This window comes from Primulina huaijiensis, chromosome 17 (genome assembly GCF_012295235.1).
Source record: "Primulina huaijiensis isolate GDHJ02 chromosome 17, ASM1229523v2, whole genome shotgun sequence".
In the NCBI taxonomy this organism is placed as follows: Eukaryota; Viridiplantae; Streptophyta; class Magnoliopsida; order Lamiales; family Gesneriaceae; genus Primulina; species Primulina huaijiensis.
In genome coordinates this window covers 16,867,881-16,875,876 of record NC_133322.1, presented here as the reverse complement: position 1 = coordinate 16,875,876, position 7,996 = coordinate 16,867,881, and the positions used below count along the sequence as shown (strand labels likewise).

The 7,996-nt window shown below is 37.2% G+C and overlaps 1 long non-coding RNA gene across 7 annotated transcripts in view; it reads right to left on the bottom strand.

Moving 5' to 3' along the window:
* The window catches only part of LOC140963680 (uncharacterized), a 16,671-nt gene extending 9,290 nt beyond the window's left edge, over positions 1-7,381 (bottom strand). For 2 of the 7 annotated variants that reach the window (XR_012172726.1, XR_012172727.1), the window contains exons 1-7: positions 7,149-7,381; positions 6,594-6,796; positions 6,329-6,482; positions 6,175-6,226; positions 2,525-2,818; positions 819-1,804; positions 467-603 (exon numbers count right to left, since the gene is read on the bottom strand). This is a non-coding gene — a long non-coding RNA (uncharacterized lncRNA). Of the gene's footprint in view, positions 1-301; positions 604-818; positions 1,805-2,498; positions 2,819-2,884; positions 3,371-6,174; positions 6,227-6,328; positions 6,483-6,593; positions 6,897-7,148 lie in introns of those variants that run through there. The other 5 variants (XR_012172724.1, XR_012172722.1, XR_012172723.1 and 2 more) reach the window with 5 other exon arrangements.
* Positions 7,382-7,996: the final 615 nt, after the last annotated feature.

Sequence of the window (7,996 nt, the reverse complement as noted above, 5' to 3'; positions counted from 1 at the left end):
TGTGTGTGTGTGTATACAATTAAATATTTAATTAATAATTTTATAAAAACACCAATTCAAAATTCATGAACTTACAACTAATAAAAACTAAAAGACATACAATCATCCTCAAACAATTAAACCCAAAAGTAAAACTAAATAATGCCCACATAAACGTGTCATAACCAAAATATTTTGATCCAAAATAAGTCTATAACACCAAAAACTCTAGTTATAACTAGACATGCATATTTTTTCCAAGCTTCCTTTTTTCGTCGATCGAATCTCCCAAGTGTTTGTCATTTCTAACATATCCTACTTTGCTAAACAAAAACCATGGTTATATTTTTTTGAATATTTGGCTGAGCACAAAAACAAAAACAAAAAACACCAGAATAACCATGCATCAAAGCTACAATGGAGAGAGAACTGAAAATAATTTGAACAAAATCAAGAAGTATCAGTAAAACCAGTTCCAAAATCTTACCACCGTTAACATCAATTTAACTGTGAGGGCACTTGATTACCATGTAATGACCAAATAACCACGATTTATTAGCGTCCACAGCGAAAACGAATTAAAAATTTTCTGTTTGGGCCTCCAGAAGTTTCGACATGACCTCTCTGTAAATAGGACATCCCGAAAAAAATCAAAACAACATAACAACTGTATACTTGAAAATAAAGTTCATCTATCCAAACAAAAAACAAATCGCATGTAGAGCCGGCAAAGCTCGATCACTTCAAATAAAATATATCAATCAAGTATAATAACACCATACAAATACATGGGTTATATCCTCAGAAAATGACTCAAGATGCAGTTATTTAGTACTTACCAACAAAAATATCTGAAATGTCTCAACAGCGCAACAGCAGCAATTCCCTGGAAATTAAGGATTTATACTTTTGTGAAACTTTGCAAATATTCTTTCACTGTTCACTAAAGTTATCAAAACATCCAAATCACAAGATTAACACTTTTTCCTGCAAATAAACACTCCTTCGGACAAGGAAAACTGGAAAAACAATTGAATTGAAAGATTTCACCCCATTAAACTTTTTCTTAGACGTGCTTGCTCCTGCCTACAGATAATAAAGTAGAGATATCAAACAATTGTGAAATGAAAAGGGAAACACAGAATTATTGAGGGAAGCATTCCATACCTACTCATAAATATGATCTTGTATACATTCTGCCAACTCAGAACGCACCTCATCGATTTCTTCCCGAGAGTACTCCGATTTTGTGAATTGTGAGAACACACACAAATTATGTTACTAAAAAAACAATCATTACCGAATTTGCAAAATGTTAAAATCGATCATGTAATTATTTTAAAGAAGCAATATAGAATTACTATTGATTGTAGTGAATCTCTCTCGATAGTTGCAATTTCTTCAATAATTTGTCTCATAAATCTCATTACATAATAAGCACATTGTTTTGCATCTGATTGTCTAGGAGCCTATGGTAGAATTGCAATTATTTTTACCTACATCTCAAAGATAATATGCAAGTTTAAATCAATACAACCATACCCAGTAGTTTTCGGCCTCTATACTAGATTTGTGTCTAGGCAACTATGAATAAATCTCGACTCTTTCCATGCAAATACTAAGCGAAAACCTAGAACCGTTTAACATAAAAGAATCAACTACAAAGAGTGGAGTTGGATGTCAAATCTAAAATTAAACATCACCAATTGAGGACGAATGAGATGTACAACATAGAAACAACATATCATTATCTATCAAACAAAAAATGCAGCACCTGAGGCATATGCCATGCTCCCGGAACATTCAATCTAGAAGCCACGAACACCTGGAAGCCAATAACAAATGTTTTAGCAACCAGCTCATTACATTTTCCAGACAGAGAACACGTCTTAACAGATACAACACTAAATCTGAGGATTATAATGCCAGATAGCAGATTCAGGCTAGAAGGAAAGAATATGATAATAAACTAGTAAACACATTACTAAAATTATTACTCGGTTGGTTGCATTATATCATGTAATATATATTTTAGTTAATTACTGTATACAAATTGTTTCCTACTTGTCCTTGAGTGGCATGATTCATATGTATACTCTCGTTCAAAAAGCTACTTCTGTAAAAACAAAAATCATATTAAATTCACGATTCCCATTTAAATTCATCCCGCGAACTAAACAAAGAAGAGATCGAGAACAAGCACTCCAGCATATTACAGTGATATAGATTTTACTTATAAAAATATATATATAAAGAGAAGAGTAATCAATCCACACCAATAATTTGAAAACCCCAAGAAACACACAAACCTGAAGGCATGTTCTAACCGTGAGGCTGAGACATCATAGTCCCAAAGGTTACATTTAACAACACATAAAAAAATACACATATAATTATAAGTGTTCTTTTCTGTTCCATTAAGATGAAGAAATTTACGGGGCAAAAATTTCATCCTTAACTCAAAATTATCACCCTGCTACTACCCAATTCAATAAATAACACAAACATATCATGCTTACTATCTCCCAGGCGTGAAAGCACGTACTTCGATGCTATGAATTCAAAACAATTCCCTCCCACGCAATGTTGGTCACACGATGGACAGCTTGTGCACTCAAAGGTGAGAGTTCGACTGGCAGAAATGCTCCGACGAAGCTGCAACAGGTTTATCAGATACAACAGCAATTGGTTCCAGTATACAAGATTTCTCATATACAGATTGTAACTCCAATAACAACATATGAGCAGCATCCCGGGACCCAGGAAGCTGGTCACTAAGCTGGGATGCTCCTATTTGGATCAATTTATCGATGCCAAATTCTTCAATTCCTTCAGCCCCCTGTAAAGTGAGGCACAAGGTTAAGTGGACAATTCTTGGTACTGGAAAGGAATAAATAGCACATACAAAGTTAGATGCTGCCACTAATGATATAAAGGGTGCATGGATCAATCCAGCATAGGTGCTTTCTGAATCCTAGGGATCATAAAGCACTCCAACATCAAGTGACTTCCTCGCCTCATCTAGCTTCTCCAAGATCTCCACATCAGTGTAACCCTGATCTATCAGCTTCTCCTCCAACACAAGAAGCTTGAGTTGAATCTTACGCTTACGGTCGTGCTCCAGTATATGCCTATTGGGTTTTCGAGTCACGCCGGCCATTCCCTGACCCAATTCGTAGCCCTTGCTCGAATCCATAACAACCTTGTTGGTCCTCGGCTTGATGAAGAACTTGTTGGTCTGGACATATCCATTGGTGCCAGAACCTCTCGCCATCTGCAATCCTATCCCGTTGTACATGTTTAGAACTTCAGATTTTGAAGAAATTCCCCAATATTTGATTTGATTAGATTCAAATGCTAACCCTACCCGAATCGTAATTTCTTAAAGACATTTTCCATTGGGGGTTATGGGTTTGGCTTTTTTTATCAGAATTAATTGATTAATAAATAAAAATTCTTAGTATATAAGAATTGAACCCGTTGTCGTTGGTAAAAAAAAAATTTGATAGACAACAGTTTTAAAAGAAAACACTATCCTATACAAAAAAAAGACGCTCATAGACAACGGTTTCAAAAAAAACCGCTAATAGAAAACGACTCGTTGATACAAAACAGTTTTGATAAAAACATTGTATTTTAATCGATGTGTATGAACAAATTCCTTTTAGTGACAGGAAAACTTTGTCGAAATCATATTTGGTTTCTTTGTTCTTCCCTTGGGAACAGTTAATCGGTTTTGTGGTGGTGACTGGGAATGTGGTGTTGGAAGCATACATAATCTGTATCAGAGCATGTCTGGTATTGACCATATGGATATGAGTAAACATGTGGAGGAAGGTCAAGTTCATAGACTCAGAAATTCGAAACACGCCTATAAATCCACCGCCATGCTTGATTTTGAAGTCAAGGAAGATGACTCTCCTAATAAGGTCTTGGTGGCCGAACTTCCTATCTCGTCGTCATCTGAACTTTCACTACAAAAAAAACTCCTGAAGACAATGGATTTTATTTGTTGTCTGTGTGAAGGAAAAAGCGATGTCATAAGCAATGTCGTTAAAAACCCGCTTAAAGACAACGGATAAAAACCGTTGTCTTTTCTACCAAAGACAACGGTTTTTTACACCCAGACAACAGATAAAAACCTTTGTCTTTTTAGTCAAAGACAACGCTTTCAATTTTTTGTATTTTTTGCCTATTAATTAAATTATTAGTTACAAATCTATTTTGAATATAAATGTAGAAACATGTAAAAAAATATTCTAAAAATAACAAATTATTATAACCAAAAAATCTATATAATAACTATTTTAAATATCAATCAACATTTAAACATCTTACAAATGCTACGTATACATGCCGAACAAAATACAATAAAAAATTAAATATAACAAAAAAATTAATCCTAGAACATATTCCATTACTTCACTATTTTGAAAGATCGTACTTTTTCTTTTCCAACTTGTTATTGGCCAAAATTGCTGCATCCAATTTGCCAGATCAGTCCAGAAGAAAAGAAATAACCTAAAACCCACAAAAGAAAAATCACCATAAACCAAACTAAACATGTTGATACATGGAACTCTTGGAAAAAAGAGTATAATGTAAATATAGAGAATTGCAAATTCAAGATAAATACCAGAAAAGCACATGTTGATGTATGGAGCATATTTGCATGAAGAAATAGATTATACTTGTGGAGATAAATGTGACGTCCCAGATTCGACGACTGTTATCACTGTACCAAGACGAGTCTTTCCAGCGTGCTTATGTCCTCACTCACACGCACCCTAGGAAACTTCCCAGGAGGTCACCCATCCCAGAATTGTCCCAAGTCAAGCACGCTTAACTTTGGAGTTCTTATGTGATGAGCTACCGAAAAGAAGATGCACCTTCGTGGTATGAGTAGTACATATCAAATCTTTTAAGCCCCCTTCAACTGTACAGTCCATTACATTGAACAGTCTCGGAATCCCTCTCCTTCCGGTGTAAGATCGGTTCATTCATGTACCCTCCGCCTAGAAGTCTGCCAGGAGCCGCTCATTGTCCGTGCAACCTCATGGCACCGGCGATCACCCCTCACCCTCTTCGGCCCCGGGCCTCACATGCCCACCAGCTTGCGCTTGGTTCGTCCCCGAACCCACACCGTATTAGGAGAGGTCGGCTCTGATACCAACTGTGACGTCCCAGATTCGACGACTGTCCTCACTGTACCAAGACGAGTCTTTCCAGCGTGCTTATGTCCTCACTCACACGCACCATAGGAAACTTCCCAGGAGGTCACCCATCCCAGAATTGTCCCAAGTCAAGCACGCTTAACTTTGGATTTCTTATGTGATGAGCTACCGAAAAGAAGATGCACCTTCGTGGTATGAGTAGTACATATCAAATCTTTTAAGCCCCCTTCAACTGTACAGTCCATTACATTGAACAGTCTCGGAATCCCTCTCCTTCCGGTGTAAGATCGGTTCATTCATGTTCCCTCCGCCTAGAAGCCTGCCAGGAGCCGCTCATTGTCCGTGCAACCTCATGGCACCGGCGATCACCCCCCGCCCTCTTCGGCCCCGGGCCTCACAATAAAACTTGACATATCAAACACTAAAGAACAAAGTCACATGCAAATAATAAAAATCAAATTAAGCAACTGTAAAATAAAAAACAGAGACTGTAATCTCTAATACAAATCAATCTTAGTAAACTCAAATTAAGACAACCAATAAGAAACTAAACAAATCCAGATATAGAGCACTGAAAAGAAAGAATCTAAACTCCGCAGAAAAAAATACCATAAAAGTGAATTAAAACCGAATTAAATCACTAGTTTATTACCTCTTCCTCCAACTTTTACTTGACCTAATCCTAAGCATGCTAGTAATATATCATCAACACAAAACAACTGAACCCCAAAATATCACAAATCAAAATAAAACAATCACATTTTGTAAGCAAGATAATGCATTAAAATGGATACATGCATAGCATCAACACAAAGTGTTATCCAGAATCATCAATTGAAACCATCAGTGATTCACTTGAAGGAATTGTTGGAGTTTAGATCAACAGACACTTTACACTGATAGATACAAGGAGCAACCAGAAGAATGAGAAAAATAAAAAAGGAACGATCAAAACAAATAGACAAAAAGAAGCTATGTAGCATCAACATTAAAAAGGAAAAAAATTGGCAGCAACCACTACCTTCCGGTCAGAACTAATCATACAACCATAAAGCTCCGATAAGATCCCATAACTGAAATTCAGAAACAAAACTTGTTGAGTGTTCAAGCTTTTGTTCGATTTACCAGTACACAAAAAAAAAAAAACAAATAAAAACGCAAATACAGTATCTCACTTCTTAGGGAGTTCTTCAACCGGCGCTTCCTAGCATTTGGAACTCTCAGAAGAATCTGATTCATTATTGCCTCTCAAGGTCGATAATTCTTGACCTTGCAAGGCCCTTGGAAACCCAACTGTAGGTGAAGGGTCTACTGTCATCTTGGATGGGCCTACATTACAGAAATATTATAATAGAAACATATTTCAATCACCAGTAGTCCAATAAGATGTGGCAAAAATAGTAATAGCATATTATCAAGCAGAAATATTGTATGGCTTACATGCAAGGGTGAGAATCTAGAATAGCCTCTAGTTGGCTCAACAGATGAGACGAATCAACAGCAGTTCCATCCATTGCTTCTGTGCGAACCGATGTATATGACAGTATGGTGCAATTTATCAAGTGCAGATATGATCAGCGCCACAAACTGCCACTTGCGGCGAGGCTAAATTGTTCCATTTGTTGATTGGCTTGAATCCTCAACTAGATTGGAATTTAAAAAATCCGACATGAACTCATTGTAATATCGAATTCGACAACCGCGATAACAAATATCGTTAGCTGCCCTAAGCTGAAAAACGAGCTGGAAAAAGGGAAACTTAGAGGCTTCAAAAACTACAACAAATCAACCGAGAATCGAATCCAAAAGTTCACCTAAATCTCGTACAAGAATCACTCAAGAACAGTGCTGGAACTGAGCTTCGATCTGCTGGTTCCTATCGATTCAGAGCTCGAAATGGAGAGCTATGGCTAGGAAAAGAGATTACTAGGCTACTGCGCTCCTAACTAACTCAACTAACAACAAATCAACCAAGAAAACAAGTCGCAAGCTCACCTAAATCGGACAAGAATTTCGCTCAAAAACAGGGCCAGAAAAATCTTCGATTTGCACTGCACTTGCTCGATCCAAGGCTGGAAAAGAGTTTCTGGGCTCCTGCTCTCTCTCCCGTGGCTGGACAGAGCTCGGCGGCAGCTGTGGGTGGCGTAGGTGAGAGTGAGCGACGAGAACAAAGGGTTGGGAAATGGGTTTCTCACGTATGTTTTCCTCTCTCACGATTTGGGTTTGTGACGGTAATAAGACATACAAAACCGGGAAATTTAGGCAAATATCACATTCTCATATTTAAAAAACTAACCATCATTTTGAAAATATCTATTCTACCCCATTTTAAATATTTTTAAATCCTTATTTTTTTTCTTTTATTTAACCCTACCATTTCCTTTCTTTTGAAATCCCATTGTGGGATGTCTTCTGCATTTGGTGTCATCAAACACCGGGATTGACTTGCAACACTTGCAACAAAGAATTCCTCGACGATTCTGAGCAGAAGCTTCACTACAATCTGAGTGGCACCGTTACAATCTTAACCGGAAGGTGAGCCTCCGTTGATTCCTTTTCATAATCTTATTGTATGTGTTTGATTTTGTTTATATTTATGGGATTCCTACCTCCTATCACCTATTTGGATCCTCGTCGTCTTCTTCTCGCTTCAGGTTTACTCTTCAGTTTTCATTTGATTGTTTTCATCGTTATCACGTTCGCTTTGGCTGCAGTTCAATTAAGGTGGCATTTCGAGCTCACAGAATTTCTTGCGATTGTTCATGCTTCGAGGTAAGCACGGGAGTTCCCTTTTCCTTCCTTTCTTTACCCTATTATCTCCTAAGGGATTATGCAGATTGTAT